The 23,879-nt window shown below is 36.3% G+C and overlaps 1 long non-coding RNA gene across 2 annotated transcripts in view; it reads left to right on the top strand.

Moving 5' to 3' along the window:
* The window catches only part of LOC125267011, a 54,858-nt gene extending 35,086 nt beyond the window's left edge, over positions 1-19,772 (top strand). Inside the window, exons 4-5 of one of the 2 annotated variants that reach the window (XR_007184598.1) lie at positions 14,635-16,830; positions 19,605-19,772. This is a non-coding gene — a long non-coding RNA (uncharacterized LOC125267011). The remainder of the gene's footprint in view (positions 1-14,634; positions 16,831-19,604) is intronic. The other variant, XR_007184599.1, reaches the window with a different exon arrangement.
* The last annotated feature ends 4,107 nt before the right edge of the window (positions 19,773-23,879 follow it).

Here is a 23,879-nt window from a genome sequence, read left to right on the forward strand (position 1 = left end):
TGGAACTCGCTAGTTAAAAAGTGAGCTAATAAATCGGCCAAAACTCTTTTTATTTACATCTATTGTTTTGCACATGATGGGTACGTTTAGGGGTAGGGTTGTGTTAGGCCATAGAAAATATCATTGACATGATACAGTATAAAATCAGTAGAAGTCTATGCAATGTCCTCACTATTATCTAAATGATTTGGCAAGTTACAGATATATTTCAAATCTTCAGTGTATGACTAAAATACTTGAAAAAGTTGTCTCCGCTCAATTTTGCTCCTTCTGACAAAAAAAAAAAAAAAAAATATCTATGAAAAAAGTTCGACAGTATAGATAATGATCGACTACAAAATTACACATCAAAAATTTCAGATCGGTTTAGATAATTTCTATCAGACCGGGAAATTATGTAAGTAAGCTATGGAGTGCCACAAGGCTCTGTGTTAGGCCCTCTGCTGTTTTCAATATACAGTACATGCTGCCCCCCTTGGTAATATTATTGGAAAATATGGAAGTAGTTTCCACTGTCATGCTGATGATACACATTCAGATAGAATGTCAGATATATATTTTATCATGACCAGAATACACTTTGCAAGACCTGTGTGTTATATTAGACTGCAACTTGTAATAACTGCTTTAATGAGATCATTGTTTCTGCCTAAATGAATACGTGATGTTAGTTAACTGCATGATTTGTATTGTCTTAGAACTGTACGTTTCTGACGTATACACATTACTTGGACACAGTCACCTCTGATAACAAATTACCCAAAATTGTAGACGCATGCAATTTCTGTAAAGCTGTTTTGAAACTATGTATTTTGAAAGCGCTATACAAATTAATATAGTAAAACGAATTAAATATATATATATATATATATATATATATATATATATATCAATTCTAGAATTCTAAAGCTATCAGCAGTGCCACTAAGAAGAAAAATTACAGTTTGTCGACTTCTGCTTGTGTGACGGGTGAGAATCTGCAGGTTACACTCAATGGGCCCCTTCTTGAAAAAACTGTCCTTAGGGCTTCAATTAATCATCACAGTCATTAGACTTGCCTGTCAAGCTGTGAGGCCCTGTGTGCTTAGTCAAAGGGATTTGCTTTTAAGCTAAACAAATGTTAGCATTATGTATGTTGAGCTAACAACCTGTCTAAGAAAATAAATGTAGCTATAGCTTTTAAATTTGAGTGCAGATATCATGCTTACTTAAGGCGAGTGGACAAATTGTGTAAGATATGTCAGTGCAGCTGTGAACAAAGCTAAGTAGATTTGCTGCTTTTCATTCTTTTCATATTAGTGATAGAATGCTAAAGCTACACAGTCAATACTATTGTCATCTAAAAAAGACAATCGCTTTTGTTGTTTAATTTTGAATGATTTAAGAATACAGTACCACTTATTTTAAGCGTTCGTTCATTCGTTCATTCATTCAAAAGACAAACATCATAAGTGTCCTGAGACAATGTTCATGCACTAGGTGAAGGTCCAGTAGTTATTGAAAGAGCCACTCATGGCCCTTCGGGGAAATTCACTACAGGAGGTTGTAAAGGTCTTAACACACAATCTGCCCTTTACTTTTCCCTTGGCCCTACACTGTCTTGTTTTAACCAGGCCTAATGGCCAAAAGATTTTTTGGTTACTCTTACTGTATTGAGATGCCATCATAGAGCTCGTCTTAAAAACATTTATTATTATTCCTATTTTATTTCCTATATCATTTATATTCCTTGTATTATTATCGCTATTATTTCTATATATCTTTTTCCTAACCTATCACATTATCTCTTTCTCATGGATGTTGGTGAATTTTAAACTCATCCCATTACAGAAGTAAAAAACAAAATAAATAAATAAAAATGTATGCTTGATTTTGACATTTTTAGTATTAATTTTAATTTTATGATTATATTGCACAAATGTCTATGAATATGAATCTAAATGTCTGTGAATGGGGGTAAATGGTTTGGCCTGGAAATCACTTTTCAGGTGGGTTTTGATCTCAGTCCTTGAATATGGGTCAGCAGATGTTAATCAGCTTACTGTACATCACTTGGTATTAAAAATAATAATAAATAAAACATTCCTTAATGAATATCCACCTTCCACATTGTCTGGCCACCTCATCTGGAGTACATACAGCACAAACCTGCTGTATTATTTTATTCTTTATCTGTTTCTCATTTCCTCTCACTGCTGCTGCTGCTGCCTATGCTGTTCATATGGTAAATCAAATATGGCAGGCAGAAATTTGCTTGGTGGTTGCTTCTTACCCTTCCACCTCTGCCTTTAAGGGAGCAATATTTTCATATACATACTGTACATACTACATACACTACCATTCAAACGTTTGGGGTCTGTAAGATTTTATTATTATTATTTTTAAAATGTAAACATTTATTTGATCAAAGTACAGTAATTTTATAATTTAATTTATATATATTTTAAAATGTAATTTATTGCTATAATGGCAAAGCTGAATTTTCAGCATCATTACTCCGGTCTTTAGTGTCACATGATCCTTCAGAAATCATTCTGATGTGCTGATTTGGTGCTCAAGAAACATTTCTTATTATTATCAATGTTGAAAACATTTGGAGCAGTGCTCATTTTTATTCTTGTGGAAACCATGATAAATTTTTTAGGATTCTTTGATAAATAAAAAGTTCAAAATAACAGCATCAATTCGAAATAGCAATAACATTATAAATGTCTTTTACTCTCACTTTTGATCAATTAAACGCTTCCTTGCTGAATAAAGTATTAATTGTTTTTTTATTTCCCCCTTAAGTAACTTTAATGTACATCCGCTTTTTGTTAGTGACTTGTATTGCAGTTTATAACAGTAACTTTAACTGTAGCTCAACTGTTTCAATTTATGATTAGCATGGCAAGCTATGGTTTTAAAGTCGCCACAACACCTGCCACATATTTTAATGCAAATTCTTGTCAGTGTAAATTATGCCACTAAACACCACATCCATTCCAATATGTGTACAAAGACAGAATGTATGAAGATAAAACAGACAACAAGCCACTAAGTACCTTAAATTAAGTCAGGGGTTATGCCCCATATCTAATTGAGCGTTGTAAAACAAAGTCCAGGCTGGCAGAGTGGTAGAGTGCTGTAGGCCTCAGGCGGACATTTGCAGCAGTGTATGTAGCCGAGGTGCAGCCCTATAACTTACTGACTGGGAGGTACTTACTATATAATGCAATATTCCTGCGCTGCAGCGTGCCATTTGTCATTTGAAGCGGGACACAGATTATGGCTTAGGGCAGTGCATCTGTCCTGCAAGTAGCTAAAAGCCTCCCCAGCTGAGCCTGCTGATTTAGCCGCTGGAGCAGAGGTCAACGCCCCCCCATTACTCCTCTCCACCTACTCTCTCTCTCTCTCTCTTTATCTCCCACCCACTTCCACACCCTAACCCACTGCTAGTCTGTATCTACATTCAAAGTGCTGCTCTGTTTGCTAATGTACACCCCCTAGCTTAGCACCCACTTAGCAACATCCCCTGATTTCCTGTGACAGTCCCTGCTAGCTAAGCCCTGTGTCTTAGCGGGTGACTAAATGAAACATATTGACGTCCCACTGGGCTCAGCCCTTGTTGTTTTGACAAATCCTCCTTTGGTGTTGATCAATCAGGGCTTCTCAATGGGGAGTGGAACGCTCCCAATATTTCATTCCCTAGCGTGCTCGCACATGGGGCTGCAGGGCGAGCGGGTGTATTCAATTTGGGCTCGTAAGAGCTGCCCGTTCAGTCCGTCCCCGTAATTTACCTGGTGTGCACACACGTCTCGGGATGAAAAGGAAAGGGAAGATCATCAGCCCCCCTCCCACACTGCTGACATAAGTTACAAGGGAAAATTTTAATTAGTGGGGCGGCGCACTGTGATAATTCACTGCCTCTTCTGTCTGTTTGCTTGTTTGTCATTGTGAGCTTCTATTCATTGCATCTGGCATCTGCATGCCCTGTGAGGAGAGAGGTGACAACACAACCAGCATTTAAACTCCAGGGAAAAGAGGAATTTATCTTGACATTGTTCAATGATTCAGGATTACAGACCAGGACCAATAAACAGTAGACTAATAATATTGACACTTTCTTTTGTAGTTAATGGTTTTATAGTGCTCTATTTTTTTCTTCTTCTGTTTTTACATTTTAGACTATTTCTTTTGTATGAATATGTGTGTGTTTTGTCATTAAACCTATTTTCAGTTAAGAGAGTATAACCAAAATTGTGCAGTCAAAAAATAAATATATAAGGTCAATGTAAAAAAAAATTTTTGAAAAAAAAAAAAAAAAAAAAAAAAAGTTTTTTTTTTGGTGTTTCTTTAAAGGGATACTCCACCCAAAAATGAAAATTTGTTTACTCACCCTCATGTTGTCCCAGATGCATATGACTTGCTTTCTTTAGATGAACACAAAGATTTTTAGAAAAATGTCTGAATCCATATAATGCGATTATAACAGACTTTCAATGTTGCCATTTCAAAAAACACCCAAAACGAACACAACTGTAATCCATACAGTTCCAGTTGATGAATCAATGTCTTCTGAAGTGAAAAAATAGAAATAGAAATATTTTACTTTTTTGACTATAACCCATTGCTTCAAGCATTAACTCATGAATCATCATATGACCATTGACCAGTAGTGATGGTTTGTAGTTAGTAATTTTTTTTAAATACGTTTTATGTTCATCATCTAAGATTACTGTTGTTCGCTTTGTGCTTACTTTGTTGTTTACTTTGTTTATTTTGTGATTAACGTCATGTTCGACGGGTCCCGCCTCCTTCATCCCCGAGCCTTTAACTTCATTACAGAGGGAATTTTCAATTTTGGCTAGAGTATCTTTTTAAGCCTTTCAGGTGCTTGTTTTCTATACTAGCTAACTTGATGCAACGAAATTGATGCAAATTCATAGTGGAATTGAATCAAATATCATCAGACACATACATCTGTGGGCAAGCAGCAGCAAATTAAACGACAGTTCACAGTTGCGTGTCTCGAGTCAAACCTTTAATGTTATGAAACAGACCGCTATTTCCAGTTCTCACCATTCAGCAAAATTTAGTTTTATATCTTATTACCAAGTTGGCCCATTGTGAAAAATTTGCAAGAGCTGGTGTCACATCGACAGGAAGTATAAATATTTCACTTGGAAGAGTGCGTTATCCCAGCGTTGCCTGAACTAGAGTACTGTTCTGTGTATCCCCTGCTTCTCTTCATCATTTATTTACCTACAGTCTGTTTGCAAGAGCCCCATAATTCTGCAGCACTTGAAAGGATGGGACTAAGGAGCCGTAGCACTGGGGAACAGTTGTGGGGGGTTGTAATCAAAGACATACATCCCCCCCCGTCACGACCACCCCTATCGTTTCCTCCCAGAATGTTAGTGATGTCAATCTCCACCTCCCAATCTGGTCTATATACCACCAGAGTCTATGCGATGACTTGTGCCTTATCCCAGACCACCTCAGGCCCCTAGCTGGCCTTTGCTCTCTCTCATTGTCCTCCTACATGTCAGGCGAGTATGCGGTGACATGCCATCTAGCTTGTTAGCGACCCATGAGTTCAAACTGTTGCCATCTGGCCTGCTGGCTCTTACCCTGAGAGCTTTATCTTGTTGTCAGTCTCTGCTGGATGTTCAGATTTTTCAAAAAGACCGAGCGCGGAGCTCACGCAGAGATGTGCTTGAAAGGGATTTGGTTTTAGATGGACTTTCAAAACTTTTTGTTACTGCTGTTATTTCCATAAAACCTTTTTACACAGTATACTGAATAATCAGTGAATGACAAGATTGTGTTTTTGCAGTTTTTAAATATGCATTAAGCATTAGGGAAACAATTTTACCTGCTACCGTTGTTTTACTAAACCGTTTTCTCTGCGGTTTAGCACATGTTCTCTGACACGTTGATGTCACATGGGCACCCTTCTCTGGTCGTAATTTTGCGGCTAATATTTGCAGCATATGCAAGTTCGGTCCAGACCGTTGCATCGGCAGTATTTCCATAAATTTGCGTAATGCAACAATTTTCTGTTAACAAAAGATAATTTAGAAGTCATATTGTTGTGTTTCTACCTTTCATCATCCTCTGCTGATTTTCATATAAATGTCTTTTCTAAGGCACTCAGGTTTGTGCCGAGCATTATGTTAGCACAGAGAGAGAGGGAAGAGCTTTAGTGGATATTCATTTATGGCCTGCATTTTAGGGGGGAGCTTGGAAAACAATGAAATATTTATCATGGAAAGATGAATGGCACAGACAGGGAGAGGGCACTAAATTATAAAGGAAAGGTTAGGATCTAATTGAATTAGGATGTGTGGAGAGCACGAGCTAGCCAACTGCAGGGCTTCACAGTGGCTGCCGCAAGTCTCCCCATCACTCTTTGTTTCACTCGTCTGCCTCACTGACTCTCCTCTCTAATAAGAGTTAATGCATAGTAATAAATCACATTACAAATTATTAAACATTTATTTGTTACAAATGGAAAGATTTTAGCAGGGAGCATTTGTACAACGTACATTAATTTAAAAGATGCTGCAATAAAGAGTGACTGATTTTGAGCCGAGATTATGGATATAGAGAAAGAGATTTAACCTTAATCTTAACAGTACAAATATCATTTAAAAATTCTGAACATTATTTCTGTTTTTATGGAAAAAAAAACAAACAAACATAAAAGTATAAGTTGACACCAAACCAAAAACACATTCCTTTTTGCTATAGGTCAAAATACTATTTGACCAGTACTGTGAAAACAGGTTCATAACTGGTAGATAGTTGATCCGTTGATAGTTTTTAACGGAGTAGATGCCATATTGAATTTTATAAAGGTCCTAAATCAATTTTTCACAACTCACAAATCAAAACTGTTTCATGGAGTTAGTGTTTAGTGAGTTTTTTTTTTTTTTTTTTTTTTTTTTTTTTTGAAAGCTGTTCTTCAGCTGAACAACTGGCATGTTGTTAAATATCAATCCACTGAGCACACTGTACTTCTAGTCATCAAAAATTAAATATGTCTGCTCTGACTAAGGTCTACTGGCATTGATTTTTGTCCGATAACTGGTATGAAAGTTATTTTGCAAATATGAGAAAACCACCAGAGGATAGTCTTTTTGTACAAACTGCATGCGTTATGTTATTTTCATTCATTAAAAATGATTGTATTATTGGAAAAAACAGCTATTATTTATAATTAGTTATGTTAATATATATAAACAAATTGTCATTATCAAAACAAATTACCCGCAGAACCTGCTTAGGTGCCCCCTCAGGTCCGTGTTCCCCTGGTTGGGAATCAGTGATTTAGACTATTACATTTTCCAATAGAATTTTCAGGCTCAGTAAACAGAGGCAGACAAAACAAGATGGCACCACTTTGTACTTTTTAAAAGAACATATTTTCATTTCTGTCCATCCCTCCCTCCCTTCCTTGGGAATAACCTCATTAGAATTGAGGGAATCTGATTGTGTATTCCCGTGAGATTAACATTTTACTGGTTAATTTAATTTGAGGGGCTGGCAGAGCAGAGTAGCGTTCAGAGGGGAAGAAAGAAAGAGAAGTGTGCATCCATCTAACAGGTGGCTGAATCGACCTCAGCTGGTGCCACCTCGGCCTCTGACACTGACCTTGCTCAGAACAAGCTTAGCTTAGTCTCTCTCTCTCCTCCTCCTCCTCCTCCTCCTCCTCCTCTCCTTTCCTGTCTTTCTCTCACTCCACTCGTCTGTCTCTAAACAAATAACACTTCTGCTTTCAAGGGGGAGAAGATAGAAAGACACTAAAGGGGAAATATGTTACAGTACTTGCGGTGGCGGAAAGCATTTGAGGATGAATAATTTCTCCCTGTCTCTGGAGAGACGTCGCTGTATTTCTTTCTCTTTTTTTCTTTTAAGGAGAGGGCGGATTTACATAAAAGGAGCAGCGACCACAGCGGTCTGAAAGAGCCTCTAACTGGTGGGAGGATTAAGTGTATCACTGAATGGAATTATGTTGTAAATGACAGGGAGGGGTAAGGACCCCCTGGGCCCCCTCGCTCCCCTCCTCAGTGTCGTGGTCCCATCTGGTCCTTTAAAGAATACCTAGCGGTAATTACCCCCAGATGGCTTAGGGGCTTTGCACAGGCCGCCCGACCAGGTGCCAGCAAGTCCTGCTGGGTCGCCGTATTCACTGCCAATCCCCAGCAGCACCGAAAAGTGGACCGGGGCTCGCTGAGGCTGTTTTTTTTTTTTTCTTCTTCTTCTTCTTCTTCTTCTTCTTCTTCTTCTTTTTTTTCACAGAGCTTTAAGCAAATAGAAGCCAAAAACTACCGGATAGGACAGGACACCAGAGAGGGAGGGGAAAGTTGGTAGATTGGACAATATGATGTTATTTTGTATGTTTCTTTTTGGACAATTGATTGGACAATATGATGTTATTTTGTTTCTTTTTTTTTGTTTGTTTGTTTCTTTTTTCTTTTTTTTTTGAAGGGCAAAAGGCTACACAGCAGGTTTATTTTGAGCAGAAGAGATGTACGAATTTCATCAATTCTCATGCATCTGTTGTCACTGCAGACAGAGTCATTTGTAAAGCAAAGTGTGTCTAAATACTGAAAAGCAGCCGTATTGCATTGATCTGTTTTGACTGACCAAAAACTAAGATAAAGAGAGGCAAGCAAACTGAAACCTATATTGATCACTCTGCTATTTTCCATCAGGCCCTAATACTGTACCTGAAGGCATCTGTGTTTGGCAACAAGTCTGTATGGACGGTTTCAAGTCGCTGTAACACAACTCCATGAAAAAGTACAATGCAAGAGGCCTTTATGCCTACGGTAACCGTTAAAATCACTGTAAAACGTGGACTCGTGGAGTGGAGTATTGCTTTTATAAAATGATAATAAAAGAAACAAGCATTTAATGAAAACGTATAAAATTGCATAAAAAATATTTTTAAGAATATATACAATACATTATAATATTATATAAATGTATTAAAATTTATAAATAAATAAATATTACATTTATTATATAAATCTATTAAAAAATATGAATAAATATTACATTTATTTATTTATTTTAACCATTTATTATTGATATTTATCAGAATGTAATTCATTATACTAAGGCCCCGTTTACACTAGTGCGTTTTTGTTTTAAAACAGCGTTTCCACAGCATTTCAGAAACGATCTCCATCTACATTACACGACCGAAAACGCATGTCACGTGACCGTTCATGCACACTGGACATGCGCATAAACAGTTGCCTCTTGCGCATGTAGGTAGCTGCAGTATTAAAAAAATCCAGAGTTTAATGGCTGCTAAAAATGACAACAAAGTCAGCAAAGATTGCAGTTCATTCTCCATGTTATTGTTTATACGGTCGTCAAGGATACGCAGAGCGAAGCAGCCACGCCATCATTTTCAAAAGTCTCCGTTTTGGTCTGTTTACACTGAAACGCAACCCCCATGTTTTCAAAGTAAAACGGGCTCAGCAGAGTTTTCAAAACTCTCCGTTATCAAGGGTTAAAAACGCCGGAGTAGTGTAAACTACAGCAAACGTTATACGTTTTAAAACGAAAACGCACTAGTGTAAACGGGGCCTAACACAGAACTTTTTTCAGTTGCCTGGCAACAAAGTAACTTATTATAGAATGTTCCATCACAGGTGTGTGTTTATAATCATTTTACAATGGCTAGGGGTGTAACCCCGGTATCCTGGCCTAATTTGCCCATTGGCCTCTCTCCATCATGGCCTCCTAATCATCCACATATACTGATTGGCTTCATCACTCTGTCTCCTCTCCACCAATAAGCTGGTGTGTGGTGGGTGTTCTGGTGCAATATGGCTGCCGTCGCATCATCCAGCTGGATGCTGCACATAGGTGGTGGTTGAGGAGATTCCCCCTTGCATATGTAAAGCGCTTTGAAAAGCGCTATATAAATGTAACAAATTATTATTTTTAGTATTATTATTTTGATGCGGCTCATCCAATCAGAATTTAAAATCAGAATAATGTGATGTCTACAACAGCTGATCTGTGGCTCACTCGTGTTCAGTAATAGTGCTACTGAGTAGAATTGATTTGATCTCTTTTGCCATCACTTTAACTCTGACCTTTGGTCCAATTTAGTCCTCTATCCAATGCAAAACAATTTTCCTCCTTTCTTGTTAACATTTAACCTTCAAAAGAAATCAAAGTCCGTAATCACTGTCTCACAGTAAACACTCTACAAATGACAACTTTGTTGGTTAAAGACCCACATATAATGAAAGTCACAAAGCAAGCAAAGCTGAATGTTGAACCAACCGTATAAACAAATAAAAGTGTGATATAGTGGTAAATTGTTCCTGAGATTAATTTTTCAGTATCAGCAAGATTTTTAATATAATAAGGTAACTGCACATTGAAATGTTCCTCCATCATTAATTTAACAGTGTGACTGTTTCATGCAGTTCACACTTACTGTATTTAACATCACAATCTCTCAATAGACATAACGAGCCTGTAACATCATTATGATTCTTCATATAAAAATGCACGCACACAGACTTTATTAATATAATCTGACCTACTTTATTATCGGATCTCTCAATGACTCTAAATTGGCTGCTCTGCTTTTGTCTGCAGCCGTGTGTGCTGGAGTATATTTTATGCAGGGTCCCTCCTCTAACAGCAAATGCTATTCAGCCTGCTGGTCGCAAGTGAATGCTGCTCCTCTTTCTGTAAACAATAGACGCTTGACCCCTGCCACAGGCTCACATAAAACTCCAGTGCCTCTCTTCAACAGACTGCTGCCTTTAACGTTATTCATACAGAGAGAGGGCCGTAACAAAGGTATGATTTGGAGCCCTTGTTCTGAGATTCACTCGTGCAGGACAGTCATGTTGCTAAACGGATACCGTTTAGCATCTGTTCCCGTTTCATTCTGTTTGCAGAAGCATGTGATTTAATTTAGCAAATATATAGCAAATACAGATTTTTGTGGTAACACTGATTGAGTTTACACACCAAAATAAGTATACATTGCCAGTCTGATTTTTTTTTTTTTTTTTTTTTGGACACTTATGTTCCAGGGGTTATTATTATTATTATTATTATTATTATTATTATTATTATTATGGTAACACTTTACAATAAAGTTCATTAGTTGACATTAGTTAACTACATACTGCACCTATACAGCATTTATTAATCTTTGTTAATGTTAATTTCAACATTTACTAATGCATTATTAAAATCTTGTTAACATTAGTTAATGCACTGTGAACTAACATGAACAAACAATGAACAACTGTATTTTCATTAACTAACGTTAACGAAGATTAGTAAATACAGTAATAAATGTATTGCTCATGGTTAGTTTATGTTAGTTAATACATTAACTAATGTTTAACTAATGAACCTTATTGTAAAGTGTTACCATTATTATCAAAGGTGCCATATCACAGTATTTACAGTATTTGTTTTATATATTGTTTTAATGGAAACTTGTCCCTGTCGTTTATTATTATTATTATTATTATTATTATTATTAGACTAGACTGTTTTATGATCTTTATATAACCATACATATATATTGGGATTGTTAAAACCGTTTTATGATTTCTTCGTTATTTGTTTTTGCTACTTTAAAATGTTAAAATCCCTTGTATAAATTTTGTTGTTGTCCAGGTTCAGACTTTCAATATTAAACTATTATGAAATTATATATTGATATTGTATATACTAGACATTTTTATTAGATAAATTAAATAAACTGGTGAAAGTGTGTTTTAAGAGAGTCCACATGGTCAAATGCTGGCTTAAAAACAACCCAAGTTGGGTTGAAAATGGACAAACCCATCAATTTTGTTGTTTTAACCCAGCAGTTGGGTTAAATGTTTGCCCAACCTGCTGGGTAGTTTTATTTAACTCAACTATTGTTTAAAAATTACTGTATTGCTTACTTAAAATGAACCCAAAGTATGTTGGAAATTAACTTTTATTAATATGTTTAATAAATGAGCATTTTTTAAATAAGTTTAATGAATAATAATTAACAATTAAATTGCTTATTAATAAATGTTCACCTTTTGATTATTATTGTTGCCTCTAGTAATTATGTGTCCTTTCCAACCTATTTTGGGTTCATTTTAAGTCAGACATATAGTAATTTTTAAACAATAGTTGGGTTAAATAAAACTACCCAGCACACTGGGCAAACATTTAACCCAACCGCTGAGTTAAAACAACCCAGTCGCCGGGTTTGTCAATTTTCAACCCATCTTGAGTTGTTTTTAACCCAGTGTAGTTTGTATTTGTCTAAAATGGAAACAGCCATTCAAAGCACTCTTGACAACAAACCAACTCCTCTGTTTTAGTTCTGCTCTTTACAAATATTTCTCAAACGACATTTTCTCACTGTACCTAACGTGGACCAGCTACCATGTGGACTAGACATTCAGTCATTAAGCCATTTGCTCAAGATGCATGCAACACTTTGCTATCGCAGGTCAACAGAAATGATACCAAGGCACCTTTTATGCTAGCACTCTCTCCTGTATGGCTGCAGCAAGGCCGGAGGGGGATTTGAAGGAGGCAGACTCCATCATTGCTCTAGAGTGCTATTGATTCTTTATTAAGCCAGTGAGCAGTTCATAGGGGGATCTTTGGGTCCCCTTCACGCAGTCATCCTTGAGAGGAGAGTGCCGTTTATCTGTTGTGACAAAGTGCTGGTTGGACTGGGAGGATTTCTGTTTAAAGGTGCCCTTTAGAAAACCTCGAGCACCATTGTAAATACAGGGTATTGCAAAAATTATCATCTCTATACTTTTAAGTTTATAATTAGAAACATCTTACTTTAAGGTGTTATATATTATTTAAGTAAACATTTTATTTTAATATCAATGTAAATGTTTGAAATAAATAAAACTAAAAGAAGTCCTGGCCCTTTAAAGGGAAAGAGTTTGTTGTTTTTTCCCCTCTAATCTATGATGGATGCCCTAATACCATAATACCTTGGCATGCTGTTGTTATTTTTCTAAATATTTTGCAGCACCAGAGGTAGAAGGAGGTAATCTCATGTTGGAAACAAGGGATTGCAGGAATTAAAAGCCAATCAAAACAAAAAATACACATGTATTTTTATTATTGCTATCACTCAACCAAATACTCTTAAAGGTGTAATACTTTTCAAGGATTAACCTTATCGTACAATACATGAAGGAACTGAGCAATTCACAGCCCTTGCCGCTGTATTGCATGCCTGAGGAAATGTCAAGTGAAAATTCTTTTTGTATTATGCATCATAGCTTCTGGAACTGAAAGGGTTCTAAGTGTATTCAACCAGACTGATTAACTTAGATTGCAGAGTGTGGTGTCATCTGGAACAGCGCAGTCAAGACTCGCCCACCCTCAGACTCCATTTAGTGTCAGCAGAGGCTGGTGAACCCATGACTGGTCCTGTGGTGTCTGACATATGCTAGACCAGACACCAGCAGACATCCCCAATGGCCTTGCCCTGATTATTGAATATTGGAAGATTTTTTTCCCTGCTTTGAAATAGTAGATGACAGAATGGGAGGTGCGACATGTCATAAAACAAGTGTGTCCTCCCATGTTATTGTGCTTCTGAAACGAGCAATCAGTGTTCATTTGTTGTTGTTTTTCCACATATGTTCTGTCCACACACACACACATTTTATATATATATATATATATATATATATATATATATATATATATATATATATATATATATATATATATGTATGTAAAAGATAAAAATAAAATAAAACATTCTTAAGATCTGCAGTTGAAACTTTGCTGTTGTTGATGTGATGGGGGCATTTTGAAAATGTGGGTTAATTAGTCTTGAAACGTTTTCCCTGCCGCAACAGCTGTGGCATAATTGATAGAGTGCTATTTACTTCACAGAGTAAAATTATGCATGCAACACACTTAAAAATATACAATTATAGCTGTGTAGTAATGTTGAAAAGGTTGTGTCAGTTACATTTGCGTGATGTAATTAATGCTACCTAGACTTGGGAGGGGATCAGCTTGGCATGACCATGGCACAATAGATGGGAGAGGAGAAAAAGGCATAAGCACACACACAATTAACGCTGGAAATGGACAGCTATGATTTTGGAGGGTTATTCTGTCCATAAAAAATGTAAATGCATCGGATGTGCGCTTGTTTCGGGTGAACCTGTTCGGCATTTTCACTGAGCTTTGTTTTGGATGTGCCAGTCATCTCTATTGGACTGAGTGCCACTGATATCTGGTTTTATGTGGGCTTGTTATCTTTGCTGGTAACGGATTGTGTTAGTGGAACTTCTAATAAAAATAAGTAAATAAATAAAAGAGCCATGCTTTCATTTCTGTTTATTTGGCACAATTCTACAGTTCTAAAACAAAATAAAAAATGTCTTCTTTACATTTGAATGACAGTTACAAATACACACATACACAAATTATGTGTAATTTCCAGTGGTTATAGGGGGGGGGGAAATAATCCTGAACGGTCAGTCTCACATTGCCTGATCCCTCAGTTTGGTTCTGCCACGTGTATCCATTAACAAACCTCTCACTCCCTTAACATCTAAGACACAGAAGACCTTTTTTTTTGTTTTTTTACTTGCAACTGTTTTTCCCCCACAGTTTCAATTTGAACTTCATGCCAGAGCTTCAGGAAGGTGAAAGCAAGGTGGGAGTCTTACAAACGCAAGGTGCAAGCGAGAAAAAAAGGGAAGAAGAAAAAGAAAACCACACACGCCATCCATTGGTCTTTGTATTGATTCACAGGGGTGTTGAAAAGGTCTTTGGTCATGCCCTTACCAAAGCATACTAATTTGCTTGATCAAGTCTGTCAGAATATCGACTGGGAGGAGGTACAGCACCCGCCATTGTGTTTTCTTCAGCGGGGAGCCGGTCTGTGAAACAGGATTACCAGAGGTCACGCAGGCAGTGAAAGGATGTCCATCACTTTCTGTCTGCTAATACAAAGGGGCGGGAACTGGGACGTGATTGAGATGTTGAAGAGAAGAGGAATGGCAGTTTCAAAAAAGAAAAACATCTCTTGCATGCAAATGTCTCACTGTTAATGTATTCATAGCCATCTCACGGAGTTTTAATCACAGGAGATGGCTGGCTTACAGTTTCCTGTTTTATTTCAGGCTCAGAAACAGAAGGTTGAAATTGAACGCTCTTGCCGTGTTCAAAAAATACAATGTAACAAAGTTTTATTGTTTCAGCTTTATTGTAACATTTCATAAATTTTGACTTTGACAGTGACAAAGAGTTTTACAAAATTATTTCCTTAAAATCATCAGCTGAAAAATGAATTTTATACGGTATAAATGTTTTAAATGACAGGAAAACAGAATAACCTCGGATTAACATTGCTGTGAGCTACAGCATTTTCTGTTATGATGAGCAAGATGAAAGTTATTTAAATTTGAATTTAATAAAAATGTACTGCATGAAAGGTCTAAATTTCAACAGCAACAAAATGCATTTCTTTTCATTTAATTAATTTTTTTTCGCTACTTTCATGAGTTATTGAATTTATTGCATTCTTTTTGAACTGGCTTGAGCAGATGAAAAGATGTACATTTTACGCTTAGGAAAAACTCTGAACTGTAAAGAAGCTTTTACAAAAAACAAAAAAAAACTTTCAGGTTGTGAGGTTTATTTGCAATTTAATTATTGTATCAATTTAAATGTTCATTATGGTCTGATATGACAAACATGAAAAGTAAGTCCAAATTTGCCATATTGTATAAATGTTTCACAGTCACTTTGCCCAACTGTATGTTCCCCATGAGCGTGGGGCTCTATAAATAACCCATTGTGTCTGGACTCCTAATGTTTCCTAATCTCTGCACACTGCTGAAATTCTACGCCACATCATCCAACAAGCCTCTTTGCTCAACAGTGGTTTTTATTATACCCATTATTATAACAAATATCCAATTATCCATTATCTTGTAGATCTGATTGTATACCTCTTTGTGGCGGTAAGGTCAAATACTCTTACCTCTATACGTGGAACATCTGCCCGTGCTTCCTGTCTCATCTGCAGCCCTCGTGGCCAGCAGCCCTTTTAACCTGATCACATAGGTATTTTGCTTTCATTCCCCCCCTGCGTTTTGTTTGTTTGATTGGCTGAGCAGGTGTTTTATAACCATTAGAGACTTCATTGCGACCCTGTCTCTGAGTAGTAAGCAAATAGAACAAGCAGACAGCCAAGTCATGCAAGTGATTTCTTTCCCTCAATGGAACCATCTGGTGACTGAGCGAAAGAAAAAAAGGAAGCATAGGTCATCAGTGTGGTTGTTTACCTTTGGCTACATAATTGTGTTTCGAGGAAAGCGTGAGGTCACGGGCGAGGCTGCCAGTCGGTTCTGCAGGTTTCAAGGGCTTCGTTGGTGTCCTTGTTCATTGCGATTTCTTATTTGTGGAGTCTGTATTATTTAATTATTGATAAAAATTGTATATTCCACTTAATGTCTTAATATTTTAATTGAATTTTAATTGAAATAAATGTATTAATCATATGTATTTTTCTTGTTTATTAATATTAGTTTTGTTATTTTCTCCCCGTTATCTTTAGAAACATCTCTCTTTCCTTTGTTAGTCAAGTGTCCATCAGTCAATCAATGAATCATCTCAGCTATTTGGACCCATTTTTGTAACTAAAGCAACTGTGACTCCAGCATCCTGCTCTCGGTGATGACAGTGGAAAGATTGAAATGTTTGTTTTGTGTGTTTTTTTTTCAGTGGTGTCAACAAACATTCAGAATAGACATTCATCCCTCCTTGTACTGGGCAGACCATTACGCCACACTACTACATGTAATTATGAAATTGATGATAATTACTGAGTGACTCATTAATCTCTCATTAGGCCATTGTGTATAAACTCAATGACATGCAAATCAGTTAAATGAGAACAGAAGAAGAGGATAAATACTTGGAAAAAGAATCGCGAAGAGCAACTTATTAGCTGTGGGAAAACATACAATATTAGCTGGAGTAAGACACATCTGAGCAAAAGAAAAGCATTTACTGTACAAATGTGCCAAAATCAAATGAAAGTTTTAAGAAATACAGTCATTAGTTTAGCTTTGAATGTTAATTTAATACGGTTGGGAATGTTAATTTAAAAATGCGGATTCCAATGTATTTTTTATATATATTTTTTATATACAGTGACCTGAAAAAGTATTTGGACACTTAAATATTTACAAGATTTCAATTAAATAATATAGCAAGGCAAATGGCATCTGCAAACAAATGAGGCTAGAGCTTTTCTCAGATCTAACTTCCCTTTCCTTTTGTTTTTATAATTTTATTTTTCAACTGGTGTCAAGGTGATTTTTGGGGGATATATAAAATCAAATCCCCTCAAGCGGAATGTCGTTTATCACATTAGCTATAGACGTGACCCACTAATGTTTGACAACCACAAACTGTTTAAAAACTTAATTTGGAAAAGTAATTGAAACCCGACAAACCGTGAAAAGTTTTGCTTAAAAAAAGCGTGCTTGAGCTACTTGAGTGTCCAAAACTTTGATGCTGTATTACTACCTGCAACTGTACTACAGTAGGCTACTAACTATTGCATATTCTACACATTGTAGAATAGTAGGCTATATAATAGAGATGCACCGATTGATCGGTCAGGAATCGGAATCGGCCGATTTTCCTCATGATCCTCCCGGATCGGTGATCGGCCGATCAGTCTCACTTCTTACCGATTCCAAGCCGATCCGTTTTGTTACCAGCGGCACAGGCAATAACGTCAAATGCGCGTTCTCGCTCTCTTCTCTGTCACGGTGAAATGACACACACCCGCGCGGGCGCCTCCTCTCTCTCTCGCCTCATTCGCTCCGGTTAAATAGTGCTTACTGCGCATAAATTTTAGTCATTCAAGCAGGTTTCGCGCTCACACCGAAAGCGCGCGCACCACTGATCTATATTAGTGAAGCGAACAAGCCACGCTCAGTCTCAAACAGAGATAGAAGTTAAACAGACTCACAAGTTCCAAAACGAGTAGCATAATGCGCTTAAACTGTCAAATACATACAAAAGTATGTCAAAACCAAGTATGTCAAAACCAGCGGCACAGGCAATCTTGGTGAGTATACAGATAAACACAGTCAGTTTTGAATCGTTACATAGCTGAGAAAGTCAACTCATGTTGTGTAACAGTATTGGGTCCGTTGAACACCGTTAATAGACTCTTAAAGGGACAGCAGTCCAATATTCCTGCTGCGGTCTATGTTAATCAAAGAACAAAAGACAAAGAAAATAAATTTCAGCTCTTGACTGAATACGTTTTATAACTTTACTGTTAAGAATTGATCTGTATTAATATTTACAATAAAGACTACAGAAATTAATGTAACCAATGTAAAATAACACTGAATGTGTCATTTTACATTTGATTACTTTAATTTCTGTAGTATTTCTTACCTGAATAGAAACCCAGTTAACCCAAAAAAACTTCTTGTTTCTTCAAAAAAAGCTCTCTGTATTCTGTTGCATTTATTTGAGCTGTTTATATTTTATTACTGACTTTTACTTGTTTTTTTTTTTTTTAATGAAAATAAAACTTTGCATTGAAGAAAAGTTTTGGTTTTTTTTTTTTTGTATATGTTGTCAATTATAGTTCTTAGAAAGAAAATCGGAATCGGCAAAAATCGGTATCGGCCGATCTCACTAACAAAAAATCGGAAATCGGAATCGGCCAAGAAAATTGCAATCGGCGCAGTATATAAAGATCTTAATAGGCGAGTGTATGCAAAGCACATTTTATTCACGCATGCTGGTGGTGTCATTTTGATGGTTGAAATATTGAGCAATGAACCCAGCATTATGCTTTTCTGAATAGGAATGTTTACCTGAACACTGCTTGTCTGAATCCGCAAGCCCTCAGTTGTGTGTGCGACAACAATTCTGATAAAAGCTTGACTCTCATGGCCTAATTGATTTATTTACAGTGATCCGGTCTTAGTGGGAAGCCCCTTTCATGTTGATTGATCACCGCAACATGCAGCAGATTTAACAGCACAACAAACCTTTTTGTACTAATGACCCAGGAGCATTAAAGCTCTGTGGCAATGTCTCAATTCACACAAAAGTGTGGATTTGCAGCTCAAGTGAGAGAGTGGACTTGGTTTATGTGTTCCTAAGAAGCTGCCCATAATGAACAATTTCTCCTAATGGCAAATTATCCCTGTTTCTCTTTCCTGAAGCCGAGGCCCCTGTAAATTGATGTATCTGTCCTCTGAGGGTTTCACCGTCACATTACGGCATTTTAAAATATTAATATGAGAGTGCATTTAGCCAGGAGTAGCGAGGCACAGCTACGCTCCCGTTGCTTTCATGTAGGTCACAAGAGACTGACTCCCTCTCCCTCTGTCTGTTTTTGTCTGTCTGTTTCATTTTGTCTCTCTTTCTCCATTCCTCTCTCTCTCACTTCATCCAGCTAATTTAAATTCCCCCCCACCCCCATTTTTTCACACACATATATTATATATATATTTATATATTTGTGTGTGTGTGTGTGTGTGTTTGTTTGTTTGTTTGTTTTGCATTATTATTTTGGTTTCCTTTTATTACAGTTATTCTTCCACTGGCATTCAGTAAGCGATGGTGGAGGTTCCCTATTCCCAGCCGTGGCCATCTTCCCAGTTCAAACGCTGATTAAAGCAGACTACGTGTCACATCCTGTTACAATATGAGCCAGAATGTGAAATCCTGGGAGATTTGAATAAAGAATTTTCTCTCCACTAGAGTCTGAGTGGATAAATGTTTTACATGCCAGTGTTGACCGTTGCCATTGTAATGAGAACTGTGAAGGACACAGGGATTCACATATAATGTTACAATTAATGACGTTATGCTTAAGAAGTGTTGTCATTTTAATTGTTATCTAATGTTCTATTGGCAGTGTTTATTCTTTTATGAACTGGGGTTTTCAAATGGCAACGCTGTCAGTTATTTTAGAGTATTAATTCACCATATTATTTCACATGCAAAATTTTTCAGTCTATGTTGTATGCGTTAAGAGCTTGGAAGTTTATTTAATTAACTTAAATTCAATTAAACAAATTTAGTAATTTAAGGCTTTTATCTTTGCATAGACTAACATGTTCGATATTTACTTCAAGGTCAAAGAAACTCTATATGGGAAAGGATCAGAGATGTCATAAAGAGGGAATGTGTCAGGGGTTGTAGTTTATTGTGAATCACTGTTGACAGAATAGCTGGAGCAGCATGATTAAAAATTGATAAGGAAACATCCATGCCGTGATCTTCACTCACCATTTTAGGGAGTTAGCACATATGCTTTGTCTCTGGATAGAGATTTTGAAATAGTGGTAATATCTCAAGTTTTTATAAACACATGTAACATTTGCAAACTTTGAAACCAACTCAAACTTGGAGAGGGCAGAAGGGGATTTTCTCCCCCATGAGCTCAACTGGGGTGATTTAATGACACACCGATAGTGTCATAATCACAAGCACATCCTCTGAAAGCTATACGTTCAAAATGGTCACAACAAGAACGATAACTATAAAGATAACAATAATGATATATATATTAGTGTCCATACCAGCGGACGATTGTTTATTTTAAGTGTGTGTCTGACACTTTAAATGCTCAAGCTCTTTAAAGGCATGTTCAAACTAAGGACTATAACAATAAAGTTCTAAAAATCGTACTAAATATAAAAGAATAGCAGAGTCCACACCACAACTATAACGATAACAGCACAGAGAAATTATATTGTTGGAATCACTTTCAGAACGATTTTTCCAGCTGATAAACAATAAAAAAAAAACATTGACAGCCAATCAGAATCCATCCTGCTTTAAAGAGCTCGAGTATTTAAAGCGGCAGATGCCAAAACAGCAGCACGTGCTTTGAATAAACAGAATGATATCGTCCCCTGGTCTGGATGCAAATATAGTTATCGTTCTTGGTGTGAATGGGCTTTAAGGCATTCACACCAAGGATGATAACTATAACTATATAGTTCTTCTAATAACCGATTTAAATCAAGAATAGCAGAGCCCACACCTCAACTAGAACTAGAAACGATATTGTTGGAAATAGGTTTCAGAATGATTTTGTTCCAGCTGAATCCACCAGACATTAAAGAGCTGTGACTTTAAAAAGTCTGGTGGATTCTGATTGGCTGTCATTGTTTTTATTGTTCATCAGCTGAAAAAAAAAATCGTTCTGAAAGTGATTGCAACAATATTGATTCTTTGTTCCGTTATAGCTGCGGTGTGTACTCTAATATCCTTTTATATTTTTAAGACTATATCTTTACCGTTATCCGTATAGTTATTGTTCTTTGTGTGAACAGGCCTGCAAATTTGTTTACTTTTAAAATGTAATGCTTGAAACTTGACATGTACTAAATTGTTTCGATTTAATTAAAAAACAAGAGAAGTGTAAAGATAAAGTTAAAAAAAAAAAAAATAGTGTGTTTGTGTGTTTTTTATTATTTAATTCGCTTCTCTCGCCTCTCCACATATGCAGACTGGTTAACACTGCATCTACAAACACCTACTCTATCAGTTGCTGGGTTTTGTTGTGTGTTATTACTATTTACTGTTGGCTGTTGGATTTCAAATATTGGGAAACATTCATTTCACACTTCCTCATTAAACACCAACAAGGTTAACACTGATTCAGCACAACCTCACAATTGGTGTGAGTTTGTGTTTGTTGGGGCAGTTTGAACTAGCTTTGCAACATACAACACATGCATAAACAACAATAAATCATTCTCATCATCCCTTGTATTCCTTTTGCCTTCCATTCTCATTCAATACTACTAGTAGCCTTTGTGTACAATGCTGTGTTGTTTCTCTGTCATGTAAAGGCAGTTTAGTGTTTGCTTTTATGAGGTACACATGGCAAAGTGCATGCAAACAGAAGAGTGTAATATGGTAATCAAATTAGCACAACACATCAAAGGTCCTGGCTTTTTACAGCGCCATTTTCAGATCACAATTCACAACGGCAAGAGCCAATACAATAAAGGGCTTGGCAGCGCAAGCGATGATCCTGGCAGAGGACTTTAGAGTGGAGCAGTGTTCAGTGAAAAACATCATATCACTCAAAATCCACTTTCACATTAAGAACATCTTCTATGAATATTTATTTGGGAATACTGATGAGATGTCAAAAGCAACCATAACACCTTTGGTGATGATATGAATTTTATATTAAGATGCAATTCATCAATTGCAGATTATATGACAGTGACATAAAGGTTCAAAGGTTTTACATGCCAGTGTTGACCGTTGCCATTGTAAGGAGAACTGTGAAGGACACAGGGATTCACATATAATGTTATGATTAATGACGTTGTGCTTAAAGGGTTAGTTCACTCAAAAATGAAAGTTCTGTCATTTATTACTCACCCTCATGCTGTTCCACACCCGTAAGACCTTCTTTAATCTTCGGAACACAAATTAAGATATTTTTGTTGAAATCCAATGGCTCAGTGAGGCCTTCAAAGCCAGCAATGACATTTTCTCTCTCAAGATCCCAAGTTCATGTGAGTACAGTGGTTCAATATTAATATTATAAAGCGATGAGAATATTTTTGGTGCACCAAAAAAACAAAATAACAACTTATTTAGTGATGGCCGATTTCAAAACACTGCTTCAGGAAGCTTCGGAGCATAATGAATCAGCTTGTCGAATCAGCGGTTCAGAGTGCCAAAGTTTGACACGCGATCCGAATCATGATTCGATACGCTGATTCATTTATGCTCCGAAGCTTCCTGAAGCAGTGTTTTGAAAAATCAGCCATCACTAAATAAGTCGTTATTTTGTTTTTTTGGTTCTCCAAAAATATTGCCGTCGCTTTATAATATTAATATTGAACCACTGTACTCACATGAACTGATTTAAATATGTTTTTAGTACCTTTATGGATCTTGAGAGAGGAAATGTCATTGCTCCCTATGAAGGCCTCACGGAGCCATCGGATTTCAACTAAAATATCTTAATTTGCGTTCCGAAGATTAACAAAGGTTTTATGGGTGTGGAACGGCATGAGGGTAAGTAATAAATGACAGAATTTTCATTTTTGGGTGAACTAACCCTTTAAGAAGTGTTGTCATTTTAATTGTTATCTAATGTTCTATTGGCAGTGTTTATTCTTTTCTGAACTGGGGTTTTCAAATGGCACTATCAGTTATTTTAGAGTATTCACCATATTATTTCACATGCAACATTTTTTTCAGTCTATATTGTATGCATTAAGAGCTTGGATGGATATTTAAATTAGCTTAAATTAAATTAAACAAATGTATTAATTTAAGCCTTTGTCTTTGCATAGACTGACATGTTCGATATTTACTTTGGGAATACTGATGAGATGTCAAAAGAAACCATAACACCTTTGGTAATGATATGAATTTTATAAGATGCAATTCATCAATTGCAGATCATATGATAGTGACATCCATAAAGGTTCAAAGGTTTAAAAAAAAATTGAGTGAACAATGAGATCACTTAAAATCGGCTGCAGTTGTCGACAACACTTTACCAATACCTTGTAATTATGATAATTACAAAAATTATACATTAAAAAGGGATAACTGATTGAATACACATTCAAATCATTATATATATATATATATATATATATATATATATATATATATATATATATATATATATATGTGCACATTCAAATGGTTTGATATCAAATGTAAAGACATTTCTATTCCAAATAAATGTTAATCTTTTGAACTTTCCATTCATCAAAGAATCCTGAAAAAAAGAAAAAAAAATCAGTTTCCAAAAGAATATTAAGCAGCACAAGTGTTTTCAACAAAATAACAAATCAGCATTTAAGACTGAT

Source organism: Megalobrama amblycephala, linkage group LG4 (assembly GCF_018812025.1).
Source record: "Megalobrama amblycephala isolate DHTTF-2021 linkage group LG4, ASM1881202v1, whole genome shotgun sequence".
Classification (NCBI taxonomy): domain Eukaryota; kingdom Metazoa; phylum Chordata; class Actinopteri; order Cypriniformes; family Xenocyprididae; genus Megalobrama; species Megalobrama amblycephala.